The 23,367-nt window shown below is 41.5% G+C and overlaps 1 protein-coding gene and 1 pseudogene across 1 annotated transcript in view; one reads left to right on the top strand and one right to left on the bottom strand.

The window, feature by feature from the left end:
- Positions 1–23,367, bottom strand: part of LOC137298514 (zygotic DNA replication licensing factor mcm6-like) — a 385,641-nt gene that overhangs the window by 135,346 nt on the left and 226,928 nt on the right. The window lies entirely within an intron of this gene.
- LOC137298774 (uncharacterized) lies at positions 2,909–13,197 on the top strand (annotated as a pseudogene).

Here is a 23,367-nt window from a genome sequence, read left to right on the forward strand (position 1 = left end):
TGCTTGACATTCAGATATTAATTCATTGAGTTCAATCCATTTTCTAAGTCGTGACTCGATTATTGTTGTAAAGATTTTTCCCATGATATTTAGTAGGGAAATTCCTCTGTAATTTGATGGCTCAGTCTTATCACCAGACTTAAACATAGGCAAGACCATTCCAATATTCCAGTGTGATGGGAATATACCCTCATCTAGGATCTTATTGAATAACAGCTTCAGATATGGGATTATCAGCTCCGATGACAGTTTGTAAAGTTCCGGAGGTACCCCATCTGTACCAGGTGCTTTCCCATTTTTGAGGTTAGAAATTGCATTTTTAATTTCTGCTTCAGAAATTTCGTCATTGAGATAGATGTCCTGGTTAGCTAACCCACCACAGTCATAGCACGAATGTTGTTCAAGAAAGCATTTGACATGTTCATCGAAGAACGGGATAGTTTCGGATAATGTAGGATTCAATAACGTCTTAAAGTAACACTGCCAGTCCTGGGCTTGAACCCATGAGTCATTACTTGTGCGAAATGCTTGTTTTATCCTTTTCCAAAATTCTTTGCAATTTCCATGTTTTGCTGCTTAGGCGATCTCGTCTGCTTCTTTCTTATCGAATTCAGTTTTCTTGAGACAGCACAACTTTTGAAAGGCTCTTTTTGATTCTAAGTACTTCCTTCGATTATCGTCACAGCTGAATTTCCTAAATCTGTGAAGGCATCTATACTTAATGGTTTTTAGTTGTTGGCAATCGTTATCAAACCAGGGTGGTTGTTTGAGAGTCGTTCGAACATTAAAGACGGTCGGTCTGAGTTGTCTCCCTGTAGCAGCAACAATATTAGACAGTTTGGCAACTGCACGATTGATATCACCATCTAAGTACTCCAGAAATTCCGAGATCATCCCCATCACTTTGTCAGAAGTATACACATCAGTGAAATGTTGTCTATCACTATTGCTATTAATATATCGTGGCACTTTCAAGAGGGGTATGCTAGGCGCAGCTTGGCTTATCATAAGCTTGGTGACGTCACTGAGATGACATGATATAGGGAGATGATCAGACTCTGACCTCGGTATTACACTCATGTCGTAAATTCTAGTAAATAGTTCACTCGATACCAGTACATAGTCAACAACGCTGGCTCCAGAATGGGTGATGCATGTGAAATTACCAAGTTTATCACCAGGTTTCCTTCCATTAGTAATATGAAGGCTGAAAACTTTGCACAAGTTGAGAAGACTTTCACCAAAAGTATTTGTTTGTTTATCACATGATACTCTTTTCATGTCAAAACTGTCTTTTCTATAATCTTCCTGGAGTGGCAAATGCTGAGTATCATCGTTTAAAATAAAGTCTGGCTCTTCAGCAGTCCGTGCATTAAAATCACCAATAATTATAAATTTAACATCATCGCCAAAATCTGACATAATGTGTAGTATCTTTTTCTCGAGAGACGAAATACCATCATCATCTGAGTCTGCGTATTCATTTGCATATTCTGGGTGAATATACAAAAACAAAACAAATGTATTTTCAGAAAATGCACTTATTTTGAGAACAATTATGTTGGACCATTGATCATAGAATCTCTGGAAGTAAGGAGAAATATTTTGTTTAACACACACACTGATCCCTCCTGAGAATCTGCCACGATCACCCACACGGCTAGCGTCTGAAATAAAACATTCATATTGCTGGAATATATCATTAAGTTTAACTGATAAGTCAAATGAGTGTGGACACGTGGTTTCTATAAAGCAAATATGTCAAATGTTTCACACAATTTACATATGTCATAGTTTTCTATCTTTGATTGTAGGCCATGAATATTCCAAGAGAGAAAAGATAATAAACCAGAATCACTGTGACTAGTTTGTGTGTCGTCCGTATCATGTGACTGCCTATAAGTTTTATCATTTAGCATTTGCTCAGTTTGTGTTGTGTCACAACTACTAGAGTTAGTAAAGGCTGGGTTATGCATCTTAGTCTGTTCATTTAGTGTAATATCTGTGCCTTGTCTTGAAGCTGGTTGCCCGAGGCCACGGCCGAACTCCTAGTTGGTTGATGTAGACTGGTTGTCTTGGTGTGTCGATGACTTGGCTGCTGGGGGACCTCGTCTCTCCCAATGCTTTCTCTGGCCGACTTGCTTGATTTCTCCGCTTGAATCATCGTAGGCATACACTGTCCCTTCAGTGATAAGTTTGTCATAACTGAGAAATGAAAACTTTCCTTCACTTCTGGCCTTCTCCATCGCTGGGAAAAGTTGGGTCCTCACCCACCGTACCCTCTCAGTGAGATCTTCGGACACACAATATTGTTTGTCACCTTTAAGAATTTGTCTGGATGATTTTACGACTCTTTGTTTGTCTTTATAATTTGCAAATGTAACAATAATTGGTCTGTTGTTTCCTCGAGTATTCAATCTATGTGCCCTCTCGATTGGAACTGTGTCAATATATTCAATAACTTCTTTATCTTTACAGAATGATCTCACTTTAGACTCTGTTTGTTCCCATGTTTTACCTTTGTTCTCTGTCAATCCATAGAAGATCAGGTTGTTGCGTCTTAAATGAGCTTCAAGTGTGTCAATCTTCTTCTCCAAAAACCCAATTCTCTCAGTTAAATTAGTATTTTCGTTTTTCAAGACATTAAGTTTCTCAGTAAACTCAATTGTAAAATCGTCAAATTTCCTATTAAGGGTGCTGATAGAGTCTTGGATGGCCTTTAGCGATACACCGAGGTCTGCCATTGTTGTAGGGTTATCTAGTTCACAGGAAACATTCTGACTTGACAATCTAGTCTGTATACCTGGTTGGCTAGATGGTGGGTATCGTCTGGGCGGACCAGGGTTCCTTTCGATGTCCCCACATGTCATCAAGAGCGTCACTAAGTACAAAACCACACACCTACCTAATGTCCGTCTGCCACCCGGTAACGTAATAACGGGGACATGCCATGCGGCCTGCTTGACAGGTTGGGAAAATGTTCCGACTCTCTGTCTCCAGACCTCTAGAGACACCCCCATGGATATAATGTGTTCCACAGTACCTTATGTAATCAGAAACTCTGTTCCTTCCCTTGAAGATGGGCTTTGTTGGTTTTAATCCGCCAGAAATGACCACAGGTAAACAAAGTGCGAGTACACTCAAGGGACGTCACTCATATGTCATATAAGTGTACAAGGTGATAAAGAGAAGGATATGTAAATATTTCATCATATTTAGAACATTCACGTATAAAATTGAATTCGTCCTCAATATCTGAAATTCAAAATTTACACAATCTTTCATTTCTATTGACATTATAATATCTACCTGTTTCCACTGATAAGTTATGGGAGGGGGGAGGGGGATTGGGTTTTTAACTGTTAAAAATGTTTATATGTTTAATGTCCTACAATGAACTCCACCCAGGGGTAGTATAGGCCTTCAGCAACCCATACTTGCCACAAAAGGCAACTGTGCTTGTCGTAAGAGGCGACTAACGGGATCGGGTGGTCAGGCTCTATGACTTGGTTGACAGACACATGTCATCAGTTCCCAATTGCGCAGATCGATGCTCATGTTGTTGATCACTGGATTGTCTGGTCCAGACTCGATTATTTACAGACCTCCGCCATATATCTGGAATATTGCTGAGTGCGGTGTAAAGCTAAACTCACTCACTCACTCACTCACTCACTCACTCAATGAACTCCAGTGTCATACGTTAAAACAGCTGATTAAGTTCGCTGAGTGTTGTAACAACTGAAATCCTACATGTAGAGGTTAGGTTAACTATTTTGTCACTTAAGTTTAAGTCAAATAATTGGTGTTAGTGTCCGCATCAGGACAGTAGATTTGTAGTAAAGTTTCAAGTCGGTATGTTATAGCTCAGTGGCCTCTGTTCTCGATTCACCTCGAAGAGACTAAATTGTGCCGATAAAAACTTCTTTCACACATTCGTTAAATTTTTAGAAGGAAAACATAGCTTTAGTTGAAAGGTATTTGCAAGTAATAGTGACAGTTTTATGACTTTAAAAAATTGTTAGCGTGTAATTGAGGTGTGTGAAAAATATGACGTTTCGCCGATTTGCCATTGAAATGCTACACGCCATTGTTTCAGTGTTACTAGTTATTTCTTCAAACACATCTTTCACATAAACCTGTAATTCATATGAGGGGAATATACTACCAAGTGAAATGTGTTTGCAACTAACAGTGATAGTTTCATAATCTAAGAAAGAATGTTAGGTGTATTTGAGGTGTGTGGAAAATAAGACATATCGCCGATCTGTTCTGATCCGCCATTAAAATGCTATACGCCGTTGTTAGAGTATTCCTAGTTACTTCCTCAAAAACATCTTTCACATACATCTTTATTTCATATGAGGGGAACATACTATCAGGTGAAATGTGTTTGCAAGTAATAGTGATAGTTTCATGATCTAAAAAAGAATGTTAGAGTGTATGCCACAGATCTCTAACATTGCTGGATCAGGCTCAGAGAACAACGTCATCACCGCCTCAGCTTTCTTGGAACCTGTTATATTGCGTTTCCCTATCCAAGACAGCATATATTGCACTCGCCGTAAACTCTTTAATAAGAGATAGTTGACGTAAACAGCATCAGCTGACTCCCAGTGTTAGATAACGGCGGAACAGTCTGGCTGAGTTCGTATCCATATCTTTTGTTATAAATAGTAAGCAGTTCGTGAATGTATTTATGTTGACTTTATAATTAGCGGTTTCAAAACATTTTGAAGGTGTTTGTAAAGATGGGATTCTAAATATGCATTTCTATTTGGTGACTTCTTAAACTCTGAATATTCCATGAAGTTTATTAGAAATATATGGATAGTGTTGTCTAACTGTTGCTGAATGAGTAAGTTTAGTTTTACGCCGCACTCAACAGTATTCCAGCTATATGGCGGTGGTCTGTAAATAATCGAGTCTGGACCAGACTATCAAGTGATCAACCGCATGTGCATCGATCTGCGTAATTGGGAACCGATGACATGTGTCAACCAAGTCATCGAGTCTGCATGACCACCCGATACCGGTTGCCGACTAACTGTTGGCACAAATATACACATTTAATCTGGCATTTGTTTGAAAAAGTAATCAATCAACTTCTACTAGTCTACTTTTTACTTCTCCGTCAAGGTGACTTCTCAGGAAAAAAAAAGAATTTACACTTAAACAAAATTGTCTTTCTATTCATGTGAATACGGTCCACATTTTTACGGCCAAGGAGGTCCAAATTAGACAGTATCTGAAGATCCCTGGGGCTGACTACAAGGAACAGCATGTTTATCTCATTATATATTGCTTATGACATTATTTCAGACTGCTACATCGGTACGTCAAGAATTGTGTAAACAACAGGTAGGAGTGACAAGACCAAACGTGGTTCTTTATTATAGTTATTCACTAGTTGTTAATCACCGATACTATTTGAGACCTTGAACCTAAAAAAAATAAAGAAAAAAAAACAACACATGACACAAATTAGACCACAGCCAATCATTATTCCCACTAAATAATTTGTTGTTTAATTATTTACTGTGTTTATTTTTTAATCTTCGGTGTTCTCGATTAATTCATATTCACGTAGCGTGTTTTCATCATTCGGCGATGATATTGCTTCATCGTTTATAGCATTAACTCACTCACTTGTTACATGTCCTAACACTATAACTCATCGTTTAACAAGGTTGTGGGAATCATTCAACTATTTGTTCTTTAGCGAAAATGTTTCCATTTTCGTGCCATGATAAATCTGTATAGTCATATGAAAATGTCCTTCATGAAAAGCGAATCAAGGAAGAAGTGAAACGCTGAGTATGCAGAAATATAATAACCATCATTAAACCAGTGATGCCAGCTTAACATCGTATAACTCATATTTTATCCGTGGATTACTCGATGTAGTGACTCCCTGACTGGGACGTGAGGGAACGCACTATACTAGCAGTTGTATTCAAGAGCGGCCACGCGTACTATCGCAGACGAACTCGGTAAAAAGCATGACGTCATGACGTCGTCAGAGACAGAATGTGATGACGTCACAATAACTGTCGTTCAGACAATCCAAGATGGGCGTATGCAACAATGATTTCGAAGAAATGGTGGCTGATCTGGATGGTGGTTCTATGTACAGATTGTGTCTACAGTAAAAGCAACAGTAAGATTATTGCCGTCAGATGACTGGTGATTTACATTAATGTACCGAGCATACATAACGTCAGTTGAGTCCACTGTACATAACCCAAATTTACTTAGTAACTGGAAATGTATATTTTTTACTACAATATGTGCGTACGTGCGTGTTTGGGTCTTTAAATATGATTATAATCATCTGTATTTTTATAAATATTATCTGGTATGTCTGTCTATACTTTTGCGTTTACCGTTCTTATCAATTCGGGTGTAACAGTGCAATTGTGAATTGTCTAACACTAATTAACTGTCGGGTAATTAATTAAGTAATATCCATTAAATGTATGTGGAGGGATAAAGTAGGGTGAAGAAAAAGTTTACATACAGTAATGTTGCTGAAATATTGCTTTCGGTAACGTGAAACCCAACTTACATGCTGCTGGGAACACCAGGTGTCTTCTGGTTTGTGATGCTGCCTTTGAAAATGCACTCTATATTATACATACCACTGGGTGTTGAACATACAACATTGTCGCCTGCAATAGTTGCAGCACCGCTCGGATGCTTCAAACCATCAAAGACAGCCTTTCTCAAGAGATACACACAACGGCCATTTGACCTCGAAGAAAGCGGCCAGGGTTGGTGTCTGAGACATTGCAGTAATGGGAACTACACATTCGCAGCGATTCAGGTATGCCATTCAGCGCACAAATACTTACAAATAATTATATTTGCAATACACGCATATGTTTAAAGTGAGGTGATATACATACTGAGGGAAAAACAAGGGATCAGATGAAAGCACACGCGTTCTCTTATTTTTTCCAGGTTTCTTCACAAGCTATGCGATACAAAACTTGTGAAGAAACCTGGAAAAAATAAAGGAGCACTTGTTCTTTCGTGTGATCACTTATTTCTTTCCCCTCAGTATATAACTGGGATAATTGAATATATCTTTTCGGGACACCTGCAGTTTACGGGTCCCTGCCTTCGGCAGTCACCCGGAAGTAGAATGTATTCTATAGTAACGTGTACGCGCCTTCGGCGCGAGCTTACTGCCTTTGGCAGTAAGCGACGCGCGCAGCGCGTCATATATAAAAGAAAAGCACGCGAGAGCGGGCTGATCTCCGTTAGGAGGCATTTTAGACGAATTTAGAGGTCATTTTCGTGTTTACTGGCAAAAGTTTAGTTTAAAACTTCGTCTGAAAGACGAGAGTTTTAAACACGAATTTTAGTAATACTCCAAAACATTAATCCAATCGTTAGTAATCAAAGGGAAATCCTCATGACGTTCCTTTTCTCTGATTGGTCAGATGTGGACGCACGTGTCGAATGTTCCAAATAAGGTAGTGGGTTACTAGGTATGCCACAACTTGAATGAGATGGGATATGTGCATGCGACAGTAAATCATGGTAAGGAATTTGTGAATGCAGAGAATGGTGTGTACACAAATAAAACTGAGAGTACGTGGAGAGTGGTGAAAGCGTCCCTGCCCAGGTATGGAACTGCGAAAGGATTGTTTGATAGTTCATCGTGAGGTAAAAATATTTACGTTGTTTTGATGATCCTTTTGTAACATTTCTTGCGTTTATCCGCCGTGCGTTTGACAACCCCAAAAAACCATGCATACTTTAATGATTGAAATTGAAAATAAAGAAAATGGTGTTCAGGATTCGGATAAATTTAATGCAAGCGGAGGTTTCTTCTTGTAATGTAAGTGAAGCGTTTTGATATTAGACATCAAATAAACTTACCTCTTTTTGTTTATTAGGAATAGAAAAGAAATGATAAGTAATATGTAAAAATAATGTAGGGGGCACCTGCCCCCCTAAAACCCCCCATTCTGTTGAAATATGAGATTGCAAAAAAATCATACATTCGGTTAGCACTGGGAAATTGTATCGTGATCTTAAAAAATGAATAAACACTGCAGTTGACAATACCATGACATAATACTGACCCTAAAATAATGTTGAGGAATGAAGGTCTTGAGCTGATTCTCGATTATAACCCAAAGGTAATTTAATAGGTCAAACAAGGCCATAGAACAGCGGCAGTAACTCGCCGGAGTAAACAAAAAATGGCGTCAGCGTTAGTGCTCGCTTCGATGTAAATATGGCTTCTGCGCATGTCTGTCACGTACACTTCCGGGGACCCGTAAAATGCAGTTTACCCATCTTTTCTATTATATTTAATGTGATATTTTGCAGTTTAATAATATTCCGCCGGAGTTGTCTAGTTGTTCTTCACCCCGCCTATATGACGGTGGTGCGGTCTGTAAATTACCGTGTCTCGACCAGACATCAAAAACATCGAAATAGGGGTACGAGCTATGCCATTCTGAAACTGTTGTTCAATTTATTAGTGTTTGTATCATTCTAATCACCTTTTCTCATTTTCTAAGGAAAGGTGCCGGAACAGTATGAATGTGAATATTTTCAGTCCCCTGAATCAAGCAAAGGTTGTACAGTAAACTTACCAACCTACTCACTCTCTTACTCATTCACCACTAATTTCTTACTCTTTCGGTCGCTAACCTACCCACCCACTTGCTTGCTCACCCACCGACTCACTCGTTCACTTTCTCACCCACCGACTCACCCGTTCACTCACTCACTCACCTATTCACTTTCTCACCCACGGACTCGCTAGTTTACTCATTAAAATATATCTTTTTCCAGCTGTATTTTCAGACGTGCGGATGTGATCACCGACTGAAAGATTCCACACGCATTCCTATAAAGCTATGCACTGAGCCGTGCGACGTAACGGGGAGGTGCGGCCAACCAGGCTTAGTGATAATATATGTCTTAGGTATGCTTCAAACTGTTATGACAAATGTATATCATGACAAGTTTGCTCCTGGGCGTTTGTCATGCCATGACATTGTGTTCATCATCTTGATGGTGTAATAATGATTTGGTTCTAGTTCTCAGTTCTTGTAATTCTGGTTATCAGGAGTCACAAGAGATCGTGGTCATCAAATGATGGTATATGTGTTATGATCTCTAGATGAACTTTGCACACGGAAAACAGTTGAACGCTGGTACTCTCTTTCATACCTGTCAACCATAATTCGGTACATTTACACCATATTTTTAGGGTTTGTCGTATGGCTACTAAAGTGTTCAATGCTGTGATATTAAAATATTCAAAAGTGTGAGGGTAACGATATTCAGAAAATACCCGCAGTGCTAAGATTGCATGCGTGGTCAACGTTGGGGATCGAACTGCTGATTACACGGGCTTTGTGCAGAGTCACCGTTTCCATTATATAGAAGATAAGTTCAGGAGAGTTACCTCCCTTAGACCAAACTCTTGTCACGAACTTCGTGAGCTGATTAAGCGCGGTTCTTTTTGAGGTATCAATTTGGAAAAAGATGATAGCTTTTGAAATGATTTTTAAACGGCTGTATTGTATGCGCCAATGTATTTGACTACAGATGCGCCTCCGATCAATCCTGACCTGCTTGGTAGCTCTGGACAATCTACTGACAAAGAAGGTACAGCAGTTGAGTTGAAGCGGGAAGGTTATGGTCTGGTTTGTACAAAGAGGGCAGCGAGAGTCGGGGCATCTACGTGTGCATATGTGTGTGCGAGTGTGTTTTTGGTCGTGAGTGGTACGGGCGTAGGCAGGGGAGCAGCAAGTACCATCGATACCACGGTTTGCCGGTACTGCGCTGATAAGTATCGAAACCGCCGCCCCATGGTAGACGTTGTGTGTTCGCACACACAGTGAAGTGACATCAGCTGTTTGCATCACAACTTCGAAGCGTTTAGTTTTCAGATTTACAGGCGAACAGACAAAAAACTGAGGTAAAGGTATTTTGCTGTGAAAAATAGCTGGCCCCTTAAAAGTTGTTCTAACTGTTAATGTCCGAACTTACTGCATATGATCTAGATGATGTCCGTGCAAGTAAAGAGTCCACGGAAAGCCCCTACCAGCTGCCTGTCCTGGTGGGTGTGGCGGGGACAGCGGTGACCCTGCTAGCGATCATCGTACACTGCGCCCGAGTGTCCAGGAAAAGGTGAGGCTGCCACGAGGAGGAGGATATGGAGGGGTGAAGAGTGGGTAGGAGCGTTCCACTGAGGAGACACGTCCATTTGTTTTGTCAAACAGTTTGTGACAAATGATCAAATTGAGTACTAGATTTTAGAATTTGTAAGCTAACCAGGGGGTGTGAAAGTTCGCTCTGTAACAAGTACATGTTATTCACTTTTTTATTTCCTCTATCCAGATATATTGCCTGAATGGAAAATTGTGGGATATCGTAAAAGACGATGTCTTGGAAACCTCAACAGCATCCTTAACATACTATGTCATCGTATCCCAATGCGTAGAAAGATGCTCATTGATTGATGATTGATGAATGAATTGTGATATTAATTCCTTAAGATATTGCCAGTCGTGTTAGCCAAGGTAGCTAACTTACTTTGGCAATTCAGGATGTGCGACGTTACTCTCCAGGAGCCTGTGCCATAACGTCATTACATGAATCAGGATGTACACCTGATTACACCTGATCAACACATGTGTTGGGCCGCTGAGTCGACCGGCTTACTAGTGGACGTATGTAGAACAGCATGCCAAACAATACAATAGTTTGAAAAACAATATTAGGAAAAAGGTGTCAACCCGCTTTAATGTGTAACTGAGAAAATACAAGCGCATTCACGATGAAGCGTGAGTTATCTCCCCTGTGCTTTGCAAGTTGTTTTTTTTTTTAATGATATAACTGACGAGGAAATCATGCAACTGTGCCTCAAAGACGCAATTACAGTGTCAGGCGATCAGTGGCGTAGAGGTCGTTTCTAAGCCACATATCGTGCAAATGAAGATAGTTTCCCTTATACATAGACAGCGAACAGAAGAATACCTAGCTTAGGGTAACGCGCATGTCAACCCAATTATTGAAGTGGTTTAATAAATGATTATGTTTGGGACGTGATAGTGGTCGATAATGTGGAGGTGTGAAGTGTCTGTGCATGCATATGCGGGAACACAGATGAGATGGATGGGCAAGATATAATTGACAATCAATATACTGTCGTTGTACTTCAGTTTAGATACCTTTCGGTGTAAATACTACGTGCCTCCATTTGATGTGTGTCACTCATGTGGCAGTGCATCCCCCTATCAGTAGAACCCTCAGATCGGCAGGGTCAGTAACCAACAACACATTCTCCTCCAAGGTACTCCCTTGGCAACCAAGGCGACCCAGATAAGGCGACCCACACACCTTCTGTCCTCATACCTACCACTGAACTGTCAGAAGCCGGTCATCTTTGAAGGTTCTCTTCTTTATACCCCTATCTTTATTTATTCATGACTCGGTATGTTACAGAGTAAACTTCTTGTTTCGCACCACCTTTTGGGATTGTTGTGCGTGTTCTTTTGAATCTATCTCTTTTCTGATTTTATACATAATATTAGTCGAAAACTTAGAAAATTTGGTCTGTCGGCTTTGTACATGCAATTTCACCGCCGGTAATGAGAAACAAGAATAATTTTATGTGGCCTTACCTTGAAACACTGGGTATGTGACCATGAAACACCGGGTATGTTTCCTTTAGTCACCGGGTATGTTTCCATGAAACACACGATATGTTACAATGAAACTCTGTATGAGAAGCTAGTGAAAATGGGTATGAAGTTGTGAACACCTAGTAGGAAGAGAAGCTGGATTCCCAAGACTCACTATGTAATATGACAAAAGAGAACATTTGAGGTAGCAAAACAACCGTTATACTTGTTTCTCCGAGACAATGTATTATGTGCAAGCTTTACTGCTGAAAACTACGGGCTTGGGTGCTACAGGGGTTTGCTTCTGTTGTATACAAATAGCATCAGTTTCTTCATACAGTGCTTCACAGGCATGTATCATTCATACCCAACCAGATGGGTTCAAGTTGACAGCATAGCATCTTTGCATCGTTTAAGTTTATTCATTTAATAGCAAGTGAATTGGCGAGATTCTAAAGATATCCTATTCCTGGTACAATATTTATTTCATTACAGGAAAACCGTCACATTTAAATGTATATCAGCTGGTGTAGTGGCTGTTCAGAGTTAGCCACTTTGGTGTACTAGTAAACGGTTCGGCACCACTTTCTGTACTTGCAGGTCTCGTCTTCTCAAAGTCTACATTGCCCAGCTGAAACGAGGCGAGACCGACGCGACTCCACCTCCCAGTACATTCGCACTTAGCAACGAGCTCTGCCTCAGCTTCTTCTGTTGTTGCTATGGCAAAGAACAGGACGACCTTGAATACGATGAACTTTTGAATGACCTTGACATTGAACCCACACGCCGAAGATCTTTTAATGCGAAGGTCAATCATTATTTAAACAAATGTAAGTTGCATTTTGCAAATGTTTATGATCATGTGGGGCAGGACTGAAGTCCTAGAAGCTCTCATCAGCTGATGATCAGTCAATAAACATAAATGTCACGTCCAGATGATGGTGATGATGATGATGATATCCGTGTTGTAGGTGAAGCTGAGAAAAAGGAGAACCGAGAAGAGCTGAGAAAAATATTAAGGGATCTGTCCAGGAGTAGTACCGTCGCCAGTACCCGCAGCTCTATCCGGAGCTTAGCAGAACTGTATCTCAAGTCCCGGAGAGAGAAACTGATTTCTGATTCTGCTGCCGACCTGTCGGATCAGTCCCAAGTGTCTCTCCGAGATGCAATAAGCTGCCCCTCCCGGGTAGGGAGTCGTAACCAAAACTCTTCAGCGTCCCCCACCGAGAAGACATTGCCCAACCATTTCCCGAGAATGTCCAGAAACAGCCTCCGACATGGTTCAAGACAAAGGGACTCTGTAACATCACCGGCAGGTCGAAATGGTCAGGATGTCATAGCAGACGATGACACACTGACTAGCCAGTCCAGCTTCCCCAGTCGTCTGCTGCCGCTGTTATGTAGACCAAGGAACTACTCGAAAAATAGCTCCGGTAAAAGACACATCCGGGGAAGTAAAACGCGTCGCTCCCTCTCCCCGCGTGTAGTGAGAATGAAAAGTGAGAGGTTAAACTCCAGCGACTCCCAGTCCGAGTGACCAGACTCATGTATTTGTCGGACAGTGGAGTCTCGGTGAGTTTGCTGATCTGATATGATTACACGAATAACTCACACAATGACGTTGCTATATAATTTTACGAATACAAATTATGTGAACTGAGTGTATCTGTCTTGTTGGTTGATGGAAAAATACACAATAGTCAACTCTCGAAAATCCAGCAGTACACTATGATTGCGCTTGAGGCATCCCTACCCGCTGTCACAATACAGGAGAGCTAGAATTCCGATTCAGAAATGGCAAGACTGACTGGCATTGTGCATCGGGATACAATTAGAACGGTCATATATACTCGCAGTTCTATGAAATCTTGTCCTATATATTCTGTATATCGGACACAGCGTTTCCTTTAGTCTTCTATCTGTCCATGGTTGAGCTAGGTTCTCGCTGCTGCGGGTCGAGCTTCACGGAAGGTCGTTCAAACGTGGCCTGCAATAGGATGTCCTCACATCATTGTTTAATGGCACCGAGAACAGGGGAGTTATGTTATGTTAATGAGATCGGTGTATGTCATGAACCGTCCTTGACAGTAAGGATGCCCTGGAGTGGCGATCTGTAGCCCGTGAGAACGAACGGTGTACATGGCGTGCCCAGCCGATGATAACCGGTATGTGTGCTACAGCTACGGCCATGCATTTGGTTTTATCACCACCTACCTGTACGAGATCAATCGGTTTGTTTCTTTCTTTCTCACAACTCCTTGATGACTGTTGTGTGTTGTGAGCGAATATGTGGTTGAATGTTTTGGCCACCGCCAGATGTTTCGCGCCGGTCCTAGTCGCTTAGTTAAACCTCACTTTGAAGCAGACGTCAATCATTTCTTGTCATTTGTTTGCGCGACCATAGTCTTTGATGTGTCGTCTGCCCTCGTGTGATAACCCGGATGTATCATAATCTCAAGAGCTGCTAAAAACATGTCGGGGAGATAATGATGAAGGGGGGTGGATAATGTTCTACAAGTCTCGTTCTAGTCACGTATCGACGAGACATCACTGGTAAGCGGATCGGTTGGGATGGCACAGGGTCACGCAGGGCTAGGATTGGTGTTTCTATTGGTGAAAACATGATAATAACAACTAACTTCAATATGTTGAACCTTATCACCCTGTTAAGGAAGTGTAATGGGGCCGTATCGTCGTCATGGCGACTACAGAAGTTTAGGGAATTGCGTGAGTGCGTGTGGCGAATGTCAGATGGATCGGGCGGTGTCCTCGCTAGGCGTAGACAGTCTCAAGTCATCATGGTTCAATATAAGAATTCAAACATATCTTGCCATGTGATCACCACAGGAATGGAGTTGGGTTTGGGTGTGTGGATGGTTGTTCGTCTCGACTGAACAGAAATGGCCTAAGGGATAAAGCGTTGCTGGGTCCAGAAGGCCGCTCCACACATATACAGAAACGCTCGTAAACGCCAGCCCATAGTGTTCACACACAGACTATCTGTGTGTGACTTTCTAAACAAATAAACGTATACATTCCTTGTTGGTTTCATGACCCAGTCGGCATGGGATCTCCAGCGTCGTTGTGACGTTAAGGACACGAGCCTACTTCTGGTCATGCTCTGATTTGTGATTTGGTTTGTCACAACGTGGAACCGACCTGTCCACGCTAATAGAATCTTTTCAGCACGACTGGGACAATGTCCTGATAATCAAATTGAGAACATGCAGCATTCCCGACGATCATGCATGTTAAACTGTTATATAGTCTCGCATCAAAGTGTTATGGCATACTTGTCTTTTCGTCATGTTTAGATTTTGAAACAATCCAACTTGCTGTTATCTCATACATCGATGATACCAAACGACCTTCCGTGTAATACCATTTTTGTTAAACGAGTTAATGATTTGGTACTAAATCTTCAACGAGGTTAATAAAATGATATTTCAAGGAAGCGAGTTTAGTATTACGTGTATTACTGGCCAACATAAATTTCAGAAACTGCGGCGAAATTGCCGACGGTATGAGGACTCTCAGCATTCCTCGAGTCAAGCAAGGTCTAGGAAACTTGCGACAGCTACATTAACATTGTGACGTCACATATTGCCGTAAAAATATTACACTGCAGTATCTTCAACGGGCGAGTAATAACGCCAATGATGTAACCATTCCTAACATGAAGGTGTCTGTGGCAGAGGTACAAGAAGTCCACTTGAGGGGACACGGGACATGCTCATGATATAGACCGCGGTTGCTTCTGGTCATTAGTGAAGTGTTTTTCGAATACATTGGAAACACACTCAGCATTATTGAATATACCCCGTTTAGCTCTCTCCGAGATCGATTTGCTTCAGACACGACCTCTGTATGTGTGTCTGTGTCTGTGCGTGTGTCATGGTTCCATTGTTATAGCAGTGATTAAAATTTTGTAGGCTGGATTCACAGGGTGCCCCCAAAGTGGTCGGCCTCACCTGGACAGTTATAAAGATGCAACTGTTTTCATGTTGTATTTTTCTACATATCATCTAATGGAAGCTTATCAAACATTGGACATCAAGAATATATTGAAGCCGACCACTTTTGGGACACCCCTCGGGCATGGTGCCGATAAACTCGTATGGGCATATAATCATTCTATCCTTCAAGCAAATTCTAAGATGGCATCAGATTGTTGATGATCAAACGGTGGTCTCCGGCCTTTCCCAAACGGAACAGTACCTTCTTGCAATTCTTTGCCTCGAAGTTTACGAGGGGTGTCCAAAAAGTGGTCGGCCTCACTATATTCTCGATATTCAATGTGAGAAAAGCTTCCATTTTATTTTGAAGGAATCATTAACAAAGGCATATACAGAATTTCACACATGTGGTTAACGAGAGATTTGTCATCACAACACATTGGTGAGTAATATTTCTTTAACCATTGCAGAAAGTGAAAAACAAACTGTCATTTGGAACCTCTTGGATGATGGCACGCGCTCAAATAATATGATGTAAGATATGGTCAGTATAGTATGGATGACTTCACGTCATAATCACCATTCAAATGTTTGGATTGCTTGATTTATATCTAGACGATGCTGTTTTAAAGGACACCGCCTGTTTTAATCTTTAAAAAACATTTTGTCGAGACATTCAAGTTGGCACTGATCACAATAATTTGAGAGCTGACACTTGTGTGACCATTCAGTATTTCATTTGAGCCCTTGGCATCATGCCTGAATAAGAGAAAACATTAGAGTAAGTTATGTCCTTTTGATTACGTCATCTGAAAGTAGGGGTAGGTAGTCTCTCCTGAACAAGCTCTGTCAGTAAACATCATTGGGAGAGTCACTTTAACATGCGATTGTACTTTTAAATTGCATTTTAATGCACTTTAATACCTACGTTTGATTCTGTTTATCTCAAACACACAAAATGTCTCTTTCATATTTTGTTTGTTTGCGTTTTGGGGTATTTTTTGTTGGTTTGTTTGTTTTGTGGGGGAGGGTGGAGGAGAGAGAGAGGTGTACCAAGATAAAAGGTCAAACAAAACGGGGATCGTGAAGCCGGAACATGGCAAAACCAATTTGATTGAGTTGAGCTTGACAGATAATATGTAGAAAAAATAAAGCATAAAAACAGTTGCATTTCAATAACTGTCCAGGTGTTTCCGACCACTTTTGGAACACCCCTCGAACATTATCGATTTCAGGAACGTCGTAAGATATAATCAATAATCGTTTATGGCATCACAGCGAAGCTAAAATGAGTCATATGCCCCAAAATATATGACATGGGTCAACGTATTGTCGAAAATGGGTGACATTTGTGTGCCTTTAAATGTGAGGACAACATGTTATTTATACCAACGGAATGTAATCGTTCTCTCATTATATATGTTCTGACCTTTTAGAAGAATACACATTCCGAAATGTCGCCCAAGGTGTTATCTATCTGTTACCTTGACAACCAGGCTGCCATGACCAACTTGAAGTCACACAATGTGACAATTCGCTGAAAGTGGCATTTCGATGTATTACCTGATGATTTCTTATGTTTCCAGCAACACCTCTACCAAGTTGACTGTCAGTATTTCCCACGAGTTCAACAACATCATCACCTCGTAACGCCAGAACATCACACGTCGCTCGGGTGTATGACAACATTTCACAGATAGTGAAGCTAATCTCCCATCTATCCACACCGAGTCATTGTATACTACTTCAGCGTTTTCTTGCTTCCCATTGTGTAAGGACAATTAAAGTACTTTGTGTTCATAAACATAATAGTTAATTGCCCTTGCTGCAGGGGACACCGATAGAGGGCGCTAGATCTCGCATGTTCTGAATAATGGCGTTTCTTGATGCCCTGTATGATACACTTACGGCCAATTATCATGACGCTTAAAGAAATGTTGACTGCAATTATGTATTGTTTTCATCGTGTGTTTGTCGAGATTATAACACGTTTCAATAGCACAGGGCCAGTGATAGCCAGGTGAAATCTCTTTATGATGCTAGGTAATGGCGAAGCCTCTCTTGGGACATTATCTCAGCAAATACGCTGATAGTTACTTGACAGCGACTTTCATTTCGGACATCGGGATTGATTTTAATATCAATTACTCCAGTTCAAAAGTTAATGCAATATTCTATAGAACAGGTAATGTCCTGATACTTTTAGCGTCAACATCTGTGCTAAGATATGGACATCTAACGCTAAAATCGTTTGTGGGACGGTCCATAAACATCTATGGGTGTGCGCCTTGTTGATTGTCTACGGGTTTGTTCTCATAGACAAGGTGAATGATATAGCCAGTCAGAGAGTCGACCAGCAAGTGTGCTTCATTTCAGAACTTTCTGGTCCATGGAATAGTTACTGAGATAATTTAAATAACAGACTTAAAGCAGATATTATGAATATGGAACTTGATTATAACAGAAAAAAACCAACGATCTTTTAGACTGCCAAGTGGTTTCCCCGAGTTGAGAAACCACAATATCTAACGTCTTTATTCATTAGTTATAATAAAAACGTTGACTTTTATATGTTTTATTCATATTGTGAAAGCATTTAAGAAAGTCACACGCCATTTTTATTGCACAAGCTCTGAGAGTTGGACATAAAGGGTAGATTTATTTATGCCATTCAGTTTCAGTATGAGATCACTGTGATTCATTTTCCCATTTTGTTTATGTGTTCAGGGTAAGATCTGGTGTCCGCCAGGGAGTTGTCTTGGCTTTCATGCTATTCTCTGTATACATTAATCATTTGCTTTGTGTAATTTGTATCTTTGTTCTGTATAGTTATCCTTTGCTGTGTGGTATATCCCATATTGCTCCAGATAGGAACAACTGGTCTGGGCATGTTTGTAACACATTCCCTAGTGAGCGTGTAGATGTACTTGCGTGTACTTTTACAGGTCCAAAACTTGGTCCAGAATAGTTTCAACATCCTTACTCATACCGATATACCATGAATCAGAATTTAACAAACGCCACTCGGGTCGACTCTCTAGAACTGGTTCATCAACTAATTACCGAGCGCGATTATACAATTTCACGTCACGTATACTATTGGGGTAAATGTTAAAGATTATAGTCGTGTCTATCAGTATTTAGGCGTGTTGATGGACGTGGACATTAAAACACAAGAGACATCTAAGAGTAAGAAACCAGTCTTGAGCAGCCATTAAGTCAAATCTTAGATGATAATCGTCATATCCTAGGAAAAGAGTTTTGAACATACTGAACACTATTGCACGTATCGTAGAATATCGTATGATGCACGTGTTATACACGTGTTGTGCTCGGCATTGATCGCTGTGTGCACGGTTCTGATCCTAGTTTGCTCGTAAGAATTTACTAAACACGACAAACGACCGATACGATTGAGCTACGATTGTCAGGAGCTGACTACGTCCTTGTCCCGTGTATGATAGGAGCTTAACACGTTCAATGAACGAGTTAGTTGTGACAGTATCACCAGTTTAATACGATAGGCACGTATTGAACGAGCTGATGACGATTGTCACGTACGCACGTGCATGTGGTGGAAAGTAGCGGCAAATTCATTTGATCTACTTCTCTTCATATTATTGATGCTGGTTAGTTATCTAGTACAGCATTTTATGGGAATATCGCGAATAGTGCCTCCCAGACAGAAAGCAGTGAAGGAGACTAAACAGAGACAGAGACTAAACAGAGGAAGTTGAAGGAAATAAGAAGATGCCGCCCAATGAAAAGGAGAAAGGTCGTTTATCTTTCCACTTTAGGGCCAACACGAACCAGAATTTCTTGGAACGATACGGAGTCCACTCGTAAGAACTTCTGAAAGACATCATGGTCGTCTTGTGTCATTTCCTGCTGCAGGGTACCATGAAAACCGAAGTTTTGTCGACGCAGAAGCCAGATTCTTGCCCAAAACCTTCGTGGCAATTGTCAGCGGCGGTCGTCAACAGACAACCAATGTAATGGCCGCAACTACCCCAGCCACACCCTTCTGTACTCAAAATCATGTTCCAACCCACGCACCATATTGCTTTAAGGCGTAGCTTGAAAACACGCTGAAAATTCGTTGGTTCTTGATTTGGATACAGTACAGTCGAATTTACATCATGATAAATTCGTCGTAGTCAGCTCGTAGAGGCCGTTTTAATGTTGTAGTAAAATCGTGAAGAGCTCGTATGCAATACGTGCAGAACTAGTCTTAACCGTGCCAAATCGTATTGAAATCGGACGAGCATTGCTGTAATATCATGGAACATTCTTCGTAAACTCGGGGCATGACTGTATAATATCCTAACGTAGTCGTGTGCAGGAATGCAGAAAGGTCTACTACGACAGTTTACAGTTCGTGATAAACTCGGTGGTCAGATTGTGTAATTGGGCGGTAGCTAATGACTTGCGCCGATTTGCATTTAAGAAGTGAATCCTTTCGGAGGAAGCGGTGTTGGCCAGCACCCATAGAGCACTTCTTTCATTACCTGAATCGCCATGTAAGAAGAACTTGCAGACGCTCTCAGGAACGAGTGGAATAGGATTCCGAATGACGTCATTCGCCGGCTGACGACATCAATGAGACGGCGAGTATGGGCGTGGATTGCTTACTAAGGGTGTGTATGCGTGACGAGAGACTTGTAATGACTGAGACATTCCATGATTGACGCTCACTGCATCTGTGAACTGCGCTATTCCTACCCCTCTGACCATTACATGACACCTCTTCTTCATCTCAGACGAGTTTGTCATAGACACTGTTGGTGCAGTGTCCCAAGCGCTGGGTTTATTAAAAGTACCATCACATTAAACAATGCTGTGTTTGATATTGCCGATGAATAATAAGGGTGTTCACTTTCTTTTGCCGTCTAGTTCATAATGGTTAGGCGAACCTGGGCACAGAAGGTTCTATGATTCCCAATTAGCAGTACGGGATGATAAGGGTTGGAGTTTGCCTTTACAAAACAGCAAAGAATTTAAATTCTCAACAGCAGAATACGTGTTCTATAAGCAGATATTGGTTTTAATCACGGCATGTCGTGTGCTCTTATTGTATTCCAGCTTCCCTTTCAGGACTTGTTGAACAATCATTGAAGTGACTTCAGTTCTGTGAGTTACCTGTGTATCGTTAACATACTATTCCATAGTATATTAGTAGTAATGTCGAAGATAACGTGAATTTCCCTGTAGTTATCCTCAAGCCTTTTCCGTGATTTGTGTGTACCATTACGAGTATCTACAACACTGCTTTCCTACAACTAACACTTAGATCTCAAGGGGTTGGCCTAGAAAATGGAGGCATGCAAGTAAAGGGAATCACCTAGAGAATAGAAGCATGCAAGTCAAGGAGATCACCTAGAAGAAGGAGGCATGTGACTCAAGGGGATCACTTAGAAGAAGGAGGTTTGCGACTCAAGGAAGATGCAAGTCAAGGGAGCCATCTAGAAGATGGTGGTATGCAAGACATGGAGATCACCTAGAAGATGGAGGTATGCAAGTCATTGAGATCTCCTAGAAGATGAAAGTAGGTAAGTCAAAGGGAATAACCTTGAAGAAAGAGGTATGCAAGTCAAGGGATCACCTAGCAGATGGAGGTAAGCAAGTCAAGGCATCACCTAGAAGATGGATTTATGCTAGTCAAGGCATCACCAAATAAAGACATGCCGGTGAAGGGGTCAGCCATACTGAAGAGGCATGTCACTGAACGGATCACCCAGAAGGTTGAGACATGTCAGTGAAGGCAGTACTCAGAAGCTGGAGGCCTGTCAGTGAAGGGATCACCAAGGAGATGGAGGCCTGTCAGTGAAGGGATCACCCAGAAGATGGAGGTCTGTCAGTGAAGGGATCACCCAGAAGATGGAGGCCAGTCAGTGAAGGGATCACCCAGAAGATGGAGGCCAGTCAGTGAAGGGATCACCCACAAGATGCCGGCCTGTCAGTGAAGGGATCACCAAGGAGATGGAGGCCTGTCAGTGAAGGGATCAACCAGAAGATGGAGGCCAGTCAGTGAAGGGATCACCCAGAAGATGGAGGTCTGTCAGTGAAGGGATCACCCAGAAGATGGAGGCCAGTCAGTGAAGGGATCACCCAGAAGATGGAGGCCAGTCAGTGAAGGGATCACCCACAAGATGGAGGCCTGTCAGTGAAGGGATCACCAAGGAGATGGAGGCCAGTCAGTGAAGGGATCACCCAGAAGATGGAGGCCAGTCAGTGAAGGGATCACACAGAAGATGGAGGCCAGTCAGTGAAGGGATCACACAGAAGATGGAGGCCTGTCAGCGAAGGGATCACCCGGAACACATGTGACATGCTGGACCTCATTGTTGATAACTTCTACAAAAAAACTGAGCATAAGATGAGGATTTCTGATCGAGTTGGCAAAATCTAAAGAAGGCTATATAGTCAAGACGTATAGCTTAAGCTTGAGACACGTGGATGATCTGTAAACGTATACAATAGCCAATTCCCTTGCATTGATTTATCCACCTGTACTTAAAGTAGTACCAACTGGACCGCGTCATGTGTTTTCTGTTCAAAAACGGCCGAGTTCTGCTGAGTTCAGTAAGTTGAAAACGTTATTCACTGGTCCCTCTGTGCCCATGGGCTGATGTACTCTCGGTGTTTGTTTATCAACCCATGTCCCCTTGTGATCAGTGAACAACTTATATTGTTTTACTTGTACCATACGTTCCTATGTGTTTTAGCTGAACAGTTGACAAGCCTCTGGGTGTGTTTATGACAGTGCCACCTGTGTGCAGGATACGATCATCTGTTCGTCAACACCTGGCATCATCACCATGTAGCTTCAGATTTGGTACAATAGAAAATGGGACGTGGTTTAGTAAATACAATTTCTGCTTTGTCATTAAACTTGTTTTTTCTATATATTGGGCCAGTTCAACGCGCGTTGCGTGCGACATGCATTGTAATCAGACACTTCCACGTCATGTTTTTTCAACTTTTTTCAAAAGTATTCCAGTTTTCGGATTCACATTATAAGGTGACAGTCACGTGACCATAAAAATACAATGTTCCATAATATGGATGTAAACATGCGTGTCTTTCATAAGGAGTAATAAGCTCTAGACTACCCTTCACAGACACTTCGGTAGGCGATGCATTGTCTTCTATACCTTGCTTAGACAATGCCCAACAATGTCTGGATCATCTGTCTAACGGTTGTGTGCAGCTGATTGTGTCTGAGGCTACATAGTGAGATATCCGCCAGACTCAGTGTTGATACGGCCAACCTTCAGGCTGGGGTAACCTTGGGGATATTGTGCACCTCTGAATAACGGACGTATTTTGAGACTCCGTATCTATACCCTCCTCCTGTTTTTATCGTCACCTCTTGTTTTATACTCTGCGGTCAACTGCGGTCAGCACTTCTCATCCAAGCGCAATGACACGTAACCATTGATATGCTCTAATGAAGCATATGTATCACCATTCCACGCGAATGATAATCTGTGGAGTTCTTTATACTGGTCCTGACATTAGAGATGACCTCCGAGTGGTTGGAAGAATATCGAATGATGTTTTCAAACGTTAGAAAAGTAAGATCAGAAAATCAATGTTCGCGTGAACTTTTACCGCTTCATTTTCTATTCATAAGTCGGTGGAGATTGGGTAGCGTTGTGGTTAAAGCGCCCGCTTGTCTCTCCGAGAACCTGGGTTCGATTTCCCACATGCCTACAATGTGTTAAGCCCTTTTTGGTGCTATCCGCCCT

Source organism: Haliotis asinina, chromosome 10 (genome assembly GCF_037392515.1).
Source record: "Haliotis asinina isolate JCU_RB_2024 chromosome 10, JCU_Hal_asi_v2, whole genome shotgun sequence".
Lineage (NCBI taxonomy): Eukaryota > Metazoa > Mollusca > Gastropoda > Lepetellida > Haliotidae > Haliotis > Haliotis asinina.